Here is a 17,450-nt window from a genome sequence, read left to right as displayed (position 1 = left end):
CCCAGGTCAACCGTATTTCACCTCTTCCATCGTATTTACAAGCTGTTCCCCTGGGGATTTTTATTTGCCTTTTATGTTTGTATTAGGTGCTACGTTTAGACGGTAGAAAGAGCCGAGACAACATTTACTTTGTCCTGTGTGTGTGCTCCAGAAATACACAAAATGCTGTTATAGAGAAGCAACATTATTGACACAGAATATCCAGACATGATACATTTTGCTTTCAGAAATAATGAATTTTGACCCAGTTAATTATTACCTCTCTTTTTTTCATGAAGTAGATAATAACTGTTAATGCAATTTTAATTATGGATCCCTCTTGTTAACAATACTGTTTCAAAAGTAGTTTTACTGAAATGTTTGAAATGTTCCTCTTCCTTTTATTGCGTGCCAACAGCTGATTTCTGAAATGTATCATTTATACCTGGATCATATTTTAACAACCTTTGTATAGTTGTGATACTGAAAGGTGCATATTTTGTAAATTGTGCTTCATTTCGTTGGTGTGTCTAAATGAATGTTGCTTTAATGGAGTTTTCACTCCGCTCTGTGTATGTGATTAGAGAGTGTGACTGGGTCCAGGTCTAGGGAAGTGAATGAATGACCACTTTACAACACACCTGTTGTGGGCAGTGTTGAGTGGTGATCTGATCTCAAATGAGTCTATTTTTTGCCATGAATCTCACCACTCCTATTTAATGTGTAATAAAGAACAAACTAAAGAGGAACTCAACTTTGTCTTTCTTTCTGAAATTGTCTTGAGTCTGTGTCTCTTTAAAACTCTAGATGTAGACTGGGTCATTGCATATATTTGTTTGCTTCATCAATTTGCTGCAGGACATTGTTACGATTATTGAAATTATACTAATGTAGAGTATCATAACCTCGCGAAGTAACATTTTGAAGAAGGGCTGTTGAATTATTTCTGCCTCATGTCTGAGGATCACATCAGTGTTGCCCAGCAGGTGGCACTGTTCACTCACTTTGGCAGGTTTGACTCTCTCAGACCTCACACTCTATGAAGGGGCTATTCTACCAGCTGCCCACACATTGAACCTACATTTAGCTTTTACAAGTCATGTATATTTTCCAAAATAAACCAGGACTAAATATGCTCATTCAGGAGAGGAAAATATAGACTGGAATTCTGAGCAGAAATACCCCCATTGTTTACAAGCAGTCACTTTTGGTGAGAAGAAACCATCTCATGCATTGATTATGATTGAGGTGAGGTGTTTTCAAAACTAACTAAAAGTTAATTTCACATGTATACCAGTGGCCAGAGATGATATTCAAAGTGACTTTTCTTTGTGGCAATGGTAAATAAATCCCTTTTCTTGTCTCTTGCAAATGAAAACACTTAGACGGAGGAAACAGATAAAAACTACTGAATTAATGAGGTGTTAAAATCTTTCAAAATTACAGGAGGCCAGGGGCCAGTTAATGAACAAACATTAATAATATTTATCAGTATATATAATAAATGAATTGCCAGACTTTCAACGTTTGCTGTCCTCCCTCATCTTTGCCAAGAGCAGCAGCCTCATACAGGTCAGCAGTACGCAGGGGTGTTTAAGGACATTCAGGGCTTGACCTGGATCTCTGTCGGGGGGTCAGAGCAGTGGTGTGGTACAGTGGTTCCCAACAGGTGGGTCCCAAGTGATTCGAGAAAGTGTCAAGCTTGTAAAAAACACACTTTAATTTGAAGTACAGTGAATTTTCAGCACAGAGCTTTTATATTAAAGGTGCCGTTTATCTGCTGTAGAGTGAGGTAATAATGGACAGCTACTTCATAGAGACAGCAGTCTAGCTCAGCGATATGGCCAAATGCAAGTATGACACTGAATATATTGAACTGTGTAGACCTTGAACAAATGACTGAGGAGAAATCTGGACCCTGTGGCTAGATCAGTTGGGAACCACTGGTATAGTGGATGGTATATGTATACAGATATACTCACCTCTTTCACTGGCTGTTTGCAGTATACCCACCTATCACCCAAAAATTCATTGAAATAAATAGGAGGGTGTACCCACTTCCTTTGCAGTAACCTCATCCACCCACCTCATCAACTACCACCACACCACTGGGGTCGGGGGATTCTCCTCTGGCACTTTATATATTTATATAAGCAAGCTAAATTTTGATGCTTTGATAGTGACAGAGAGATCTGAAAGAAGCGAGAGAGGGGGGAAATGGGCTGGACTCAAACTTGGGCTGCAATGGTGGCACACGTTCTACCCGATGAGCTACCGGGGTGCTCCTGTATTTTGATGCTTTTTATGCACTCTGGAACCTTATTTAGGTACAGCCGGGATACAAAAGTATTTTCATTGCAAATTAGAAAATGGTCAACAGGCTACTGGCCAGATTTGGCCCACAAGCCCCAAGCTGAATATCACTATATTAAAGATTTTAAAGGTGACTCATTTAACTCCTTTTCCATGCTGCAGCAGAACAAATAGGAAAAAACTTTTAAACATAGCTATACTTTACACAAAACAATCCCCTAACAACAGCAGCAATCTGGAGATGCTGCACCATGAAAGGTAAACAACTGTATTCAGATATACTGTATGTGAAACACAGTCATTTATGGATGTGTAATTTTAGCTAAGTGCCTTGTTTTCGTGATAATATTTGTTTGTATGCAAAATCAGACTTTAGTCTAAATCTCTAGAGTCATATAGACAAAATGGAAGTTTCAAAATAAAAGCCCATTAGCAGGTAAAAAAAAATAGCCTTGGTATTATGGGAGTATTTGCGTTATGAAGCTCCTTCTCAGAGATTGTGCAGCTTTAATTATATGCATCATTGCTTTATATTATTATGTCCAAGCACCTTGTGTTTGCTGCACAGGTTCAACATGATGAACTGTTAGTGTTATTAGGACTGTGTGACACAGGTTCACTGTAGCCGTACTGCACCTTATCAGCTGGATGTATCAGTTAGACATTTAGTTAACAGTAATTGGCCATACAGTGCATAAGGGATAATATTATATAGCTGAAAAGCAGGTAACTCTAAGAAACTGATGTAAAGATTATGGACCGATGCAGTGAGCAGTGATAAACCTGCATATGCTGCACATGCACGACAGCAGCCTAGTATGACACATGATTAGTTTGTGAAAGCAGTATATGTGAGAGCATTTAAAGGGATAGTTCAGGGTTCTGTTACCAGCTCACCCTTTTTCCCTTATAAGGGCGGTGGCCTTGGGGGTAACCTGTGAGGGTGTGACATGTACTTTATAGCGTGTGGAGAGGGAAGCAGCTCTCTCGGGGTGTCATGGTGAAGAGGGCAGGCGGCGAAGAGTGATGATACCAGTAGAATTGAGTGTCTAGATAAGCTCAGGGCTACTGTTGAACCTCGTGAGAAGGCCATGCTTGTTGTTCTGTGGTAAAGACTATAATATTGTTGTGAACAGCACTCTGACACCTCGCCATTCTTCCTCCTGCAAAATAGTCGGGACTGCTAGAAGCTAGTTACCAGCTAATAACGAGCCAAGCTAAAATTGATGTTATGTAAGCTGTCACTGAGAGGGGTAACAGTTGTATGGGGTAGTTATCCGTAGACAGTGTACTACAAACAGTAGATGTCGGTCGGTATGTTACCCATTTGGAGAAGCAGACTGGAGTGCGACATGGAAGCTAAGCAATGTACTGCTGTGGATCGGTCAGCAACAAAATGTATTTTAGCAACCGAAAAAAGTCCCACATTAAAAAAATCAATATCAGTTTAAATGTATGCTATATTAAGAATATTTTCACTGATTTACCTTAGTGTCAGACGAGATTTCCAATGGGAAAATTGAGCTGTTATATCGTTCTCTTCAAAGCCAGACTCCATTGAGAAAAATAGTAATTTAACATTGCTTAACACGGGAGCCGTTGGTCTTCTACTGCCTTGAACAGTTATTGTGATTGAGTTATTTTGTGACTTTGGTGTTTAGAATTTTCAGTTTGGATTCACCAAAGTCACACAATAACACAAACTAACTAACTGTTTGAGGCAGTGGTAGATCAGCAGCTCCTTGTGTTCAGAGAGCTTAAATTACTGTTTTTGTCAGTGGAGTCTGGTGGCTTTGACGAGAGTGTAGATAGGAACTGAAGCCGTTCTGAAGCCTGTCTGTGTCAAGGTAAAGTGGGGAAAATACTCTCAATGTAACATACACCAACTGATATTGATTCTTTGTAGGTGGGACTCGTTATAGGTGGCAAAAATGTGTTTTGCTTCTGACCCCTCCACAGCAGTAGATTGCTTAGCTTCCATGTCGGACTCCAGCCTGCCTCTCCAACCTGGGGGCATGCCCATACAACCCCCCTTCAAATTATCCAAACTATCCCTTTAAGGGTTTCGTCCCTTTGGACTAACGCTCATGCTGAGATTTACATTATGTTCCTAACTGAGCCTTGAATCAACACTAGTGCTGCTTGTTAGAGGCGTTAAAGGACAATTCAAGGATCATTTTGATTTTTGCTTTGTTATTAGAATTCTTAATGTTTTTCATTTCCTTAATTCTGTCTGTTTTCGACTGTGACTGACATTGTTTAAATTTATTGTGCAAAACTTCCTGGGCTCATTCACTCATGTTCAGCATTAAACAGGAAACAGCTCTGGCGACGTTTAATTCTGACAGCCAAGGTAATCCATAACTTTGAATGGCAAGCCAAGAGTGTTTTGCAAAGTAGCATCAGAATACTAATATCAGGCTATAAACCTGAAAGAAGTTCTGCTCACTTTCAATTTCTCATTAATGTGCAAATTCTTGCTTCTATTTTTTTGCATGTTAAGTATAATACAGAACTTCAAATGTTTGTATTTTACTCTCTAAAATTGCCCAAAACTAGAATGATGGTCAGTTTAATTCATATTTACTGGGAATTACTTATAATATTGAGACAGTGTTTGTTTTTAACAGCAGTACAGGGAACATATAACATACCTGTAGCAGATAAAGATGATGATAAAAGCTATGAAAAACTGTCCAAAATTATGTAAAATAGACTATAGGAAAACAGACTATAGGAAGATAGTAAAACATCCTGTAACGCTGGACATATCCATTACAGTACCATAATGGGGCTGTAAAAATCTGTATTATTGCTCCTTCAGCTCGAGCCCAGAAGCTACGCTTTTCTTTCTGTCCTCATCAGATGACTTTTACTACTCACATGCTTATTTCTTTTTTGATTTTCCTCTTTTATGAGCTCTAACTCTGATGAGAATTCACAATAGGACATCTTTAGGGGATCTCAGTGTAGTTGTGTGTTTATTAGTAATTAGTAAGCTGATATTGAACATTTTACTCTTATAATGGCAAGTAATCAAAAATTAGCTTTATTACACAATTTAAAGGGGAACACTGCTTTAACTGAAAATTCCAACATGTTATTTCCATGGCCTTGGAAAGCTCGATCAATATTTGTGAACATGAGCTACTGTCTCTCAAAGCCAGAAACCAGAGAAGTAAGTCTCAAACTTGTGATGTCATCAAGTATAAAGTCTGGAGCTGCTTTGTAGCCGATGAATGGGAGCCTGATTTTATGGACTCACATAATGTGTGTTTTCTTTTTTAATACCCAAATTAGCTTTATTCTTTTCATAGTGTTCTCAGTGCTGGAACAGAAAATGTACCTATATACTCAGAACAGTCGCCTTGGTGCTGTCTGTGTCATCTATAACATCTTTCTATGGAGCAGCTCCAGACTTTATACTTTATATACTATACAGACTTTATACTGACATCACAGGTTTGAGTTTTTGCACAATCAGAGATCTCTGGCTTCTGATAGTCTGGGGACACTCCTTTCTAAAGTGTGCTTAACACACCGGAGAAAACGGCCGGCAACGAAGCAACGCCTCTTGCATTTTTTAAAAGGACACTCATATTTTTTAACTGACTTGGACCATAGGATTAACACATATGAACTTTAAAAATGAGTGTAGTTCCCCTTTAATCAAATCAACTGAACAATTAACTAATGTACATGCTTTTATTTTACTTGTACATTGATTATTATGATTGTTGCATTTAAACCTTTACTCCTTGTGTCAATCTGTTCTGCTGTTCAGACATGATCTGATTGGATTGTGGCTATTGTGGCTAGAAAGAAATCTGAAATCAGATTAGATCATGTAATCCAGATTTGGTAAACCTTCAGTATATGTTGGTCAGAACTTTTTAGTTGGATCAGGATTCCTTAGATCCAAAAAATGAGGATAATCCTGATCCCCACAGAAGGCTGAAATCAGGTAGTTTTCAGGGATTAAAATATAATAAAAATTAGTCCTATTTAAGTTGGTCAAATATATGTACATTTCTTTATATATCCTTTTATATTTGCACTTGATGTGTTAACAGTCACTGTGATAAGATATATAAAGTAGACATTAGGCTACCTATTAAGCCTTTCAGTACAGTAAAGTAAAATAAAAAAAAAGGACGTCACCCCTCATAAAATAGGGCTCAGCCAGAAACCAAAAAAAATAGCTGTCAAAATCAAACTAAAATTATTCAAAGTTATAATCTCGAAGATCTCCATTTTGTTCTCTTTAGTAGCATTTATGTTGATAAGTGGTAATAGCAGTGTGTTTGTTGGCAGACTGCCTACATTGTGATGTGTAGTGCCATTAACAGCACTGGTTCTCCGAATTTAATCTTGGAAAGTTTGTATCTGGATCAGGGTGATGCAGTCCAATGTTGCTCTGACAAAATGGCGCAAGAGTACTTTTTGTGTTGCTCAAAAAATGTAATGTTGATCTGAACGATCCAGATTTTGATTTTGCTGTCCAGAATTAGGTAATCCATCTTACTTTTGTGCTGTTTTTTCAACAAGGCAACAGTGGACTGGATCGCCCTTATTTTATGGTGACAAAATCCTTTTTTTTAAGGTTACTGTAGTGAAAGGGTTAATAGGTGGCCTAATGGCCACTTTATCACAGTAACTGTCAAACAAATCAAGTGCAAAATATAAATACATGTACATATATTTGACCAATTTAAAAGTTTTATCACATTTTGTTCTTGAAATCCACCCTGAATCCAGCCATCTTCTTTTTGGATCAAGGGTATCCTGATCTTACTAAAAAGTTTTGAACAACACATACTGAAGGTTTGATCCAGATCAAAACCAAGCTTACATTATATGATCTAATCCGATTTCAGAATCCTTCTTTGGCTTTTGAACAACCCATTTGCAAGATCCGATCCTATCCGATAGCCGAAACCCGATCAGATTACTTCTGAACAACTGGACTCTGACTCACAAAATGATACTAACACTGAGACAAAATATCTAAAAACAGCACTGTTGCTGACATATTTGTGAAATTTTTGGCACATTCTCTCCACGCTGAGTGTTTTAGAGGTCAAGATGACTCTGCATTGGCACAGTTTCATATCAAGTCTCTCTCCACCAGCCTGTCTTTACTGCCACGGTGACAGAAGTTGTCCTCTGGCTTCAACACGTAGGATTGTGTGGTGGAGGATGTGCTTGTTTAGTCACATTCTGTGAAAGGGAATGTCATGTAGCATCAAATATGAGATATTTTCCCTTGCAGATTTCCAAGAAATAAATGCCAGCAAGATCATGACCAGAGACAGTATACAAGCTTCAAAAGGACAGGCCTGTGTATGTGTCATATGCAGGCAATGCTGGGATAATTGGCTGCAAAACAATGCTTGGTGTGGAGGCAACCTGTGTGGCTGTATCCTGTGTTGGTTAAGTTTAGTTGTTTATTTACGTTGCAGTTATGATGATCATTAATGAGTCTTTTTTTAATGCTGTTAGCCAATTATAAATTAAAAGTGGCACGTGTTATTAGCTGATTTATCCTAATGGCCCATCTGAATCTTCTGTTTCCTGCATAATTATTCCACACTGGGTATGCAGAATAGCCTGCTTCAAAGGAAGTTAAGTTGTTTCCAAGCTGTTGCTGGGAACAATAAACTATGTTAACATATTGTGACAAGCTCTATTACTCTTTCTTCTTAAACAATGGGGCTACGGTGCCTGCCACATAGCAGCCAAGAGTGAAAAAGAGAGGAGATCTAATGAATTATGCAGAGAGAGCTTTCTCTCAGCCTGACAGTCTGAAACCAGCCTGGAGAAAATTGTAAGAGAAGTACGAGTCAGTGCAGCCATCACAAATCCCCCTCCTTTTCCCCCCAGGGACCGCCGAGGCCAAGGCCTGTCAGTCAAGTGCCCCATCCCTAAACTGTAATCTGGGGACAGTGCTGAGAAGCCTGCAGGTCTGATAAAGCACTGAAAAGATGCCCCAGAAACCAATCCGTGGCACTCTGGGCTCCTGTCAGGGAGAAAGACGGGGGAGGAAAAGACACAGCAAATGTTCCTAAATTGCTAACAACAAGCTTCAGACTGGTTCCACGCAGAAACCACACAACCCAGGCTGGAAAATCCATCTGCCCCGCTTGGCCTGTGGACATTCTCCGGAGCGAGCTCAATCACAATCACCATCTCTGACCCCCGTGAACGCGTGCAGAGGGGGTGAATTCACAATCATCTGACTGTCTGACCTCTGCCTTGTTAGTGCACGGAGCGAGAGAATTTCCTCTTTATTTTAATGAAGCATGGCTTTTCTCCCTGGCAGGCAGCTGAGTGCGGGGCAGCAGGAGCGTAGTGTGGTAATGAGAGGCCAGGAGGTTCAGGTGTCTTCAAACCGCAACACATAGAAGAGACTTAATACAGACGTGTTTTCACCAGCCCTGGAGGAAACAGAGAGCTGGATGAATATTCATGAAGCGGTGATGAATTGTGTTGCCTACAGCATCGTGCCACTTTGAGAGCCCTCATGCTGCTTCTTTTATCACAGGAGGTCCTTGCCACTGAACCTCACGGGCCACAACACAGCGCCCCAGCATCCAACTACCAATTATCATCTGAGATCATTAACTTGTTATGTTGACACAAACACTGCAATTTCAGATGCCCTTCTTTATTCAAATGATCCTATTCATGAGGAGTGGCTGACTGAGTTGATTGGATTTTTTTCTTGCATGCCTTGCAATCACTCAACAAGTGATGTTTGGACACAAAATTAATGAACAGCGTGCAGCGCTTTGAACTGTGCACGCGCTGTTTTTTCGAGATGAATAAACAAGCTTCATAATATCTTTCAAAGTATGCATCAGCACAGACTGATACAGTAATGGCATGCTGGTGAATGTTTATGCTTTGTTCCATTCAGGCGGCAATCGTCTGGTAATGATGGTAAGTCAACAGGCAGAGAGATAAAGGGATGGAGGGACGGAGTGGCGTGGCAGGGTGGAAGGCCGGGGGATTGAGCAGCGTCATGTTCAGCAGCCCCAGACGGGTGATTCATACCAGCCTCATCACTGGCAACAGACAGGACATCCAGGGCTTTATTACCTCCATCCATCACCATCACTTCATCAATCTGAGCTCCTGTGAGCCAGCTCTCCAACCAGTCCCCAAACACCCATCCCAACGTGCTGCCGGACAGAGATTTACACCCACGCACTAACACCCTCTCCCTCTCTTGCTTTACCACACACACACACAAAACAAGAGAGATGAGCTTCTACGTCGACTTCAGACACACACACACACACACACACACACACACACACACACACACACACACACACACACACACACACACACATACACACACGGGGAACGAGACAGAGAGAGGGGGAGTGTGTAAAGGCCATTCTGCAACCAGACATGGTGTGAAGCTGTTCCCCTAAGGGCCTCTGGCTGACAGGCTATCCTGCATTCTGAAAGCCACTTACACTTCAGCCACATCATACCACCTGCTGCTGCTGACCAATGTGTCAGGGGGGCATATCATGATGGATACACTAAGCTGTGGGAGAAATCATTGAAGCATTCCCATTGCTCCCCTCATTTAAAAAACACCTACGAATTCAAACATACATACATACATATAACACAGGACGTGATTTTTCTTTACCTGGATACAATAATAAACACCTTCACAGTCTAATATAACCCAACACAACAGTGCAATAAATGCTGCCTCGTCATGGCTGCAGTGGAAGAGAGGTGTTGAGTGAATCCAGGTCATTTTGAAGACTGTTTGTGGAGGTGTTGCATTGGATTGCATTATTTTTAAAAAAATATATAAGACAGGTGTTATTCTGTATTTTTCTTACTGTCAGTGTATCCTGCAAAAAGACCAAAACCAACACTATGCTAATCGGTACTCTCTGACTGCCCTACCCTGTGTGTGGCACTCAGCTCTGAGCCAACTGGTTCCTGCTCAAATCTTAGAAGCATCATTAATTGATTTTTTTGGCCTCTAGGGGGCTGAAAACACATCATTGACACATTATCACCTCTGAAAGTTAATATGGTGAATGTGTTAGCAAGCATTTGCCTATTTAAAACATCCAGCAGAGCAACATTTGCATTCATTTGAAGTTAGGTTTGTGTCCATTATTGATTCTTCTTTTAGCTCTACTTTGGTTTCTAACTAGCTGCTAACTTTGTCTGTTTTGTGTTTGGTGCTGGGGAGGCAACATAAATTGGGTTAACCACAACTTTTTTGTTAAACAAAAAGAAAAAAAACCTAGTGCTTGCTGTGGTACCAGGTTGAACTGTTATCACTCGATTAAATAGGTGTTATACGTGGTTATCAGCATCATAGACATGGGTGCAAGGGTCCTACTAAACCAACTACTATGCTCAGAATGCTGTTTTCAGGGCATTAAATGGTTGTGTTTATTGTTATACAGAGATGGAGAAGTCTGCTGACATAAAACTAGTATGAAGAGTGAGAAAGTTCGAGGTTGGTTGAGGTGGTGGATTCGTCAGACACAGGACTCTCACCCAGGAGACCGGTGTTTGTGACCCATGTGAAAACAAAAGTCGACACTAAGTAATTTTAACTTTAACTTTTAATTGTACAGACCTTGTCATCTTAAATACGTAACATCGTGTGATGCACTTATTTTAAGTCAAACCATATTGATTTTTTCCCTAACCACCTAACCACGTAGTCTTTGGGCATAAACCTAAAGCCCAGTATACACTGTATGATTCTGGGCTGTTCGAATGTGAAAGAAACATGGCGATATCTTTGGTTATGGCTCTAAAATGTTGATCAGAGGTTCAAAGATGGTTGTCACAGTCTTGAAATCAAAGAATGGTAATGGACCTTCACTTTTATAGCGCCTCTCTAGTCTTCTGACCACTCAAAGCGCTTTTTACGCTACTGAGACACATTCACATACTGGTGGCCGAGGATGCCACTCAATGACCATTCACACCAATATGGAACAACTATCGGATCAGTATCTTGCCCAAGGATACTTCGACATGCAGACTGGAGGAGCCGGGGATCGCACCACTGATTTTCTGATTGGCGATTGGTGGAGGACTTGTTCTGCCTCTGAGTGACATAAAAGACATCTCACAGTGTGACTGCCATTACGACCTACATCCACTAATCAACCAATCGAAATGCAGCATGAAATGACACTCTGGCGCTAATAAACGTTGGATAGCAGCTCGCCATGGAGGAAAAACATGCTAAAAATGTGTGGGATTCCAGCAAAGAGGAAAACCTTGTGGAGTTGTGGCAGCAGAAGCCTTGCCTGTATGATGTGTCCTCCAGCTCTGACCATGATGGTGAAGCATGGAAGGAAATTTCGGTGGAGTTGCAGTTGCCAGGTGAGCAACCTAGCAGCTAGCAAACACGCACACAGACACACTACAGTACATAGTGTGACACCGCCACAAGGGAGAAGGGAGAGACATGTACAGGATTGTTAGAGGGTTTCAAAATAGAATAGCCTTCGTATATAATCTCCATGTGTCTTGCCGTGTCGCCCTTTCACCCCTGCTCTATCTTGATGAGTTAATTGGGTTCAGGTGTGTTGCACACAGGTGAAGGGGTGTGGCCGTTAGCAAACAAAGGAGTAGGGAATTGTTTGAGGGGGTTTCTTGATTTTGTCTTGGAAGGTGAATAAACGTCAATGGACTCATGCTTTTGCTAATTCCTTGACCGTGTGTGTGTGGAGGACCAGAAAGGAACCTAAGCCAACTGCCAAGTAGGACTGGATTGTTGTTGTTGTTTTTTTAACTGAGTGAGGATGATTCCTCTTTTTGTTGGACATTTTTATTTTTTTGCAATGCTCTGCTTTTACCTCAAGCCTGGTTTTTCATTTGAAGCAGTGGACACTGGACATTTCTTTCTCACTGATTGCCTTGTGTTGGCTGAAGGGAATTATTATTAAAGGGGGCATTCTGCTGATTACCTTTTTTCGTTTTTTACCCCCTGTATTTTCATTTTAGGAGGGGCACAATATATAAATGAATCATGCTCGAGTCTATTCAAGTTTCCGTTACTATGTTCTTCTGCTAGTGTCAGTAGGGAGCTAGAATCAGGCCCTTTATTTTGTCTACCCCTTGCTAACCAAGATTAAGTAATAACTGTAGCTTTCGAATTTAACTCACAACTAGGCTTTAAAGGTAAGCAGATTGTTATAAAAGTGCTCACAAAACTTAAGGTTATTTAATAATGGGACCCTCTATGTTGTGCTTCACAGTTGCAGAAGTAATAACCCGTGCAGCGTCCTTGCGCACTCAGTATGGGCAGCTATTGCATTGTGATTCTGTATGCGCTGTCATCGCACAGTCTGCATAAATCAAACTTGATGTCGCACCCAAGTTTATTAGATCCATGTCGCACAGTGTAACTTGCACTAAACTTGTAAGATTGCTAAAATCTCAGTTTGCAGGAGGTTTAATGAAAGTGAAACCTAACGAAACATCTCCTGATGTTAATGGGCACTGGGCACTGTATCAGGACCTTCCTAACCCATATCTATAGTACAGGCCAAAAGTTTGGACACACCTTCTCATTCAATGCGTTTTCTTTATTTTTATGACTATTTACATTGTAGATTCTCACTGAAGGCATCAAAACTATGAATGAACACATGTGGAGTTATGTACTTAACAAAAAAAGGTGAAATAACTGAAAACATGTTTTATATTCTAGTTTCTTCAAAATAGCCACCCTTTGCTCTGATTACTGCTTTGCACACTCTTGGCATTCTCTCCATGAGCTTCAAGAGGTAGTCACCTGAAATGGTTTCCACTTCACAGGTGTGCCTTATCAGGGTTAATTAGTGGAATTTCTTGCTTTATCAATGGGGTTGGGACCATCAGTTGTGTTGTGCAGAAGTCAGGTTAATACACAGCCGACAGCCCTATTGGATAACTGTTAAAATTCATATTATGGCAAGAACCAATCAGCTAACTAAAGAAAAACGAGTGGCCATCATTACTTTAAGAAATGAAGGTCAGTCAGTCCGGAAAATTGCAAAACTTTAAATGTGTCCCCGGAGTCGAAAAAAACATCAAGCGCTGCAACTAAACTGGCACACATGATGACCGACCCAGGAAAGGAAGACCAAGAGTCACCTCTGCTTCTGAGGATAAGTTCATCCGAGTCACCAGCCTCAGAAATCGCAAGTTAACAGCAGCTCAGATCAGAGACCAGATGAATGCCACACAGAGTTCTAGCAGCAGACCCATCTCTAGAACAACTGTTAAGAGGAGACTGCGCGAATCAGGCCTTCATGGTCAAATAGCTGCTAGGAAACCACTGCTAAGGAGAGGCAACAAGCAGAAGAGATTTGTTTGGGCCAAGAAACACAAGGAATGGACATTAGACCAGTGGAAATCTGTGCTTTGGTCTGATGAGTCCAAATTTGAGATCATTGGTTCCAACCGCCGTGTCTTTGTGAGACGCAGAAAAGGTGAACGGATGGATTCCACATGCCTGGTTCCCACTGTGAAGCATGGAGGAGGAGGTGTGATGGTGTGGGGGTGTTTGCTGGTGACACTGTTGGGGATTTATTCAAAATTGAAGGCACACTGAACCAGCATGGCTACCACAGCATCCTGCAGCGACATGCCATCCCATCCGGTTTGCGTTTAGTTGGACAATCATTTATTTTTCAACAGGACAATGACCCCAAACACACCTCCAGGCTGTGTAAGGGCTATTTGACCAAGAAGGAGAGTGATGGAGTGCTGCGGCAGATGACCTGGCCTCCACAGTCACCGGACCTGAACCCAATCGAGATGGTTTGGGGTGAGCTGGACCGCAGAGTGAAGGCAAAGGGGCCAACAAGTGCTAAACACCTCTGGGAACTCCTTCAAGACTGTTGGAAAACCATTTCAGGTGACTACCTCTTGAAGCTCATTGAGAGAATGCCAAGTGTGTGCAAAGCAGTAATCAGAGCAAAGGGTGGCTATTTTGAAGAAACTAGAATATAAAACATGTTTTTAGTTATTTCACCTTTTTTTGTTAAGTACATAACTCCACATGTGTTCATTCATAGTTTTGATGCCTTCAGTGAGAATCTACAATGTAAATAGTCATGAAAATAAAGAAAACGCATTGAATGAGAAGGTGTGTCCAAACTTTTGGCCTGTACTGTATGATGCTAATAACTTGTAATAATGACCACTTTAACAAAATGAGTGGCTGTAGCTAGAACTGACAAACCCTCACACTAAAGTTGTGGGACAGAAAACCAAAACAGAGAGCTGAAAGACTTTAAAATGCTCCATAAACCTCAACTGATAGTTCTCTGGGGGTTTACTCTATGAGCTTTTCACATCACACATAATCATTTGATCCATTGTTAGCATACAAATTCTGATGAGTGCATCTTTAAAAATGGGTTATACCTCTTTTTTTTTTTTTTTTAGCAAACAGGAGCAGCTACATACATATTAATTGGGAACTATTTTCCGTGGTGGATTACTGTAACACACATTTGATGCTAGTGAGTGTTTATGCCAGCAGTGGAGTGTATGTTGGAATCAAATAGAATATAGTACCCATGTTCATTGTAATTAAGCTGCTGTTGACAATAAGAACAACACAGAAAGTCACCTGTGTTGAGGCAGGGATATCAACATGCTTTATCAGGGGACCACTTTTGCAAAGCGCCAGGGGGCCAGGGGCCAGCTAATATAGAAACATTAATAATTAATATATAAATAATTAGCCTGGACCTCTGTTGGGAGATCCTCCCCTGGCACTTTTTTAATAAACAAGCTCTATTTTGCTGCTTTTTATGCATTCTGGCACTTCTTTATATTCAGAGTATATTAAAATTCCAGTGTAAATCAATTTATTTTCACTGTGAATTAGAAGCAGTTCACTCAGCACTCGATCTGACCTGCAGACCATAAGCTGAGTATCACTGCTAAAAGGTGTTCATGACATTTTGTCTTGTCTGGTATGTAATGGGAGCGAAAAAATGTTGCATAAATCCATTAAAATGAAGTTCAAAGCAACTTCAGAAACTTACCCAAGAATTGAATCAACATCTGTCTGGCAGCCTCAGAATAAATGCGCCTTTATAAGCTCCAGTATTTATTGCAGGTATATTCAATTGCACATATGCCCACGTTAATGTGTCGACGGGCTGCCTACACGGAGAGCGCAGTATCAGTGGTTGCTATAAATAAGCTATTGGTAAAAGGATAAAGCTCAAAATTATTCTTGAGAAAAATAATTTGCTCTGTGTTTATATGATTAAATTGGTGCATGATTAATGCTTTGCTGTTATTTATTCATAAACATCTTCCCAGTCTGCAGTTTTTTCGGCTGACACGCTGCAGAACTTTCTCACTTAAATAAATCATTGTTTCAAATTAGTGTTGTGTTATACACTTTGGGTTGAGAGAGACGTACTCCGTGAGGCCATGTTCGGGTTGCAGAGGGGGTTTAAAGGACAAAAAGAAAACCAATCACTTTCTGACTTTGTGTCATATTGATTTATGGCTGCTATTATATAGTCGTCTACCTATTCTGTACATCCATGTACACAAACCTTTGTCATAGTATATGATGTGACACAGAGGGTGTCATTAGAGAGTATGAATATAGCCAACTTGGGGGAGATAAATCAGTGTTTTGTTCAGAGAAAACATTTCACTCTCTGCCTTGTAACATTATTGATTCGGGCACCACGTAGTGCTCCACCAGTGGCTTTAATTCATCTGAAAAATCTTGAATACTCTCAGATTTTTTGTCCTTTGGCTTTATTTTCTTTTAAAAGATCAGTTCTTAGAACAATAAAAAGCAGCGACTGTGAGAAGAGCACAGTCTTACTTGCTTGACCGCACGATATAAGTGATGACAGGGGAAAGAGATGGAAGTGAGGGGCTTAACACAGGCAGAGAGGGGAAGACACTTTTAATGTAAGTGTCCACCAGCGTGGGGATGTTTGGGTAATGGTGGTTTCCATGGCGACAAAGCGAACAGCAAATACACTAAGAGAGAGACGTTTTATGCTTTTGGGGACACAAGTTGGGAATGTGGTTCAACAAATACCTCCTTGAGTGGTTTATTGAGACGTACTCGCTGTGTTTTGTTCACAGCCTGTTAGCATGTTTGCGTGTGTGTGCGCCTGTGTGTGGGTTTATATGCATCAGGATGTAGGATTTTACATTCACACCCTCACACGCAGATATAAATAGGCGAGCCAGAATACAGGGGAAACTGAATAATAATTTGTTTCACTGGCAGCTATTCAAACTTACAGTCTGTCACACTGGCGTTATGCAGAGCAAGCAGAATGCAGAATTTGATAGCAAATATTTAGTGTGCGCTGCGATAAATTCAATCTGCAACTTCTTTCCGACTACACGGATGAGATGTATTGTAGGGCAGATTTGAGATCATTGTACAAATTAGATCATTTCACCTCCTCTGCCTCCTCTTTGTGCTCGCTGGCTGTTCTGATTTATGTGACAAATGAGTGAGTAAGTAAATGCATATGTGGGTGTTGTGCTTTTTTGCTTATCTATGTCTTGGGCACCTACAGTATATATGTGTGTGTGTGTGTGTGTGTGTGTGTGGCAGCGTTATCTCTTCCTCATTCAAGTCATGTCACAGGCCAGACACCATTGTCAGGAGAGGCTTTCATCCGCTGACTTCAGATGTGCCCGTCATCCAGTCCAATTATACAGAGAGAAATAGGTATTGTTACACTCTGGGGATTGATTCAAGACAAAATAGAAAAGTGAAGATAAGACTACACAGTCATCTACGGCCATGCGCCACTTGCTTGGAGTCGCACACACTCTTGCCCGCACACACAGATGTGAAATCACATGGACGAGCAACTTCAATATCTCGGTGATAACAAATCCTTACAAGGTAACGCGGCCCCTCTAAAGTGTGTAGCAGGTAGGTTACAGTAATTTGAAATGGTGAGGTATGGAGTGCTACACCTCCGCCTCAGCCTCACTGTCAGGGTGATAGACTGGCTTTTTATGGAGATAACTCCGGGCTGATGGAGCAGCTGAGCAATACTGGGCTTAAGACGACTGCAACCTGCTGCTGAGAGCGGTTCAGAGCCACTCAAGCATCAGTCAACACTGCTGACACGAACAGTCTCGTCTCA

This window comes from Epinephelus fuscoguttatus, linkage group LG4 (assembly GCF_011397635.1).
Source record: "Epinephelus fuscoguttatus linkage group LG4, E.fuscoguttatus.final_Chr_v1".
Lineage (NCBI taxonomy): Eukaryota > Metazoa > Chordata > Actinopteri > Perciformes > Serranidae > Epinephelus > Epinephelus fuscoguttatus.
The sequence above is the reverse complement of the archived record's forward strand: the minus strand, read 5'-3'. Positions refer to the sequence as shown.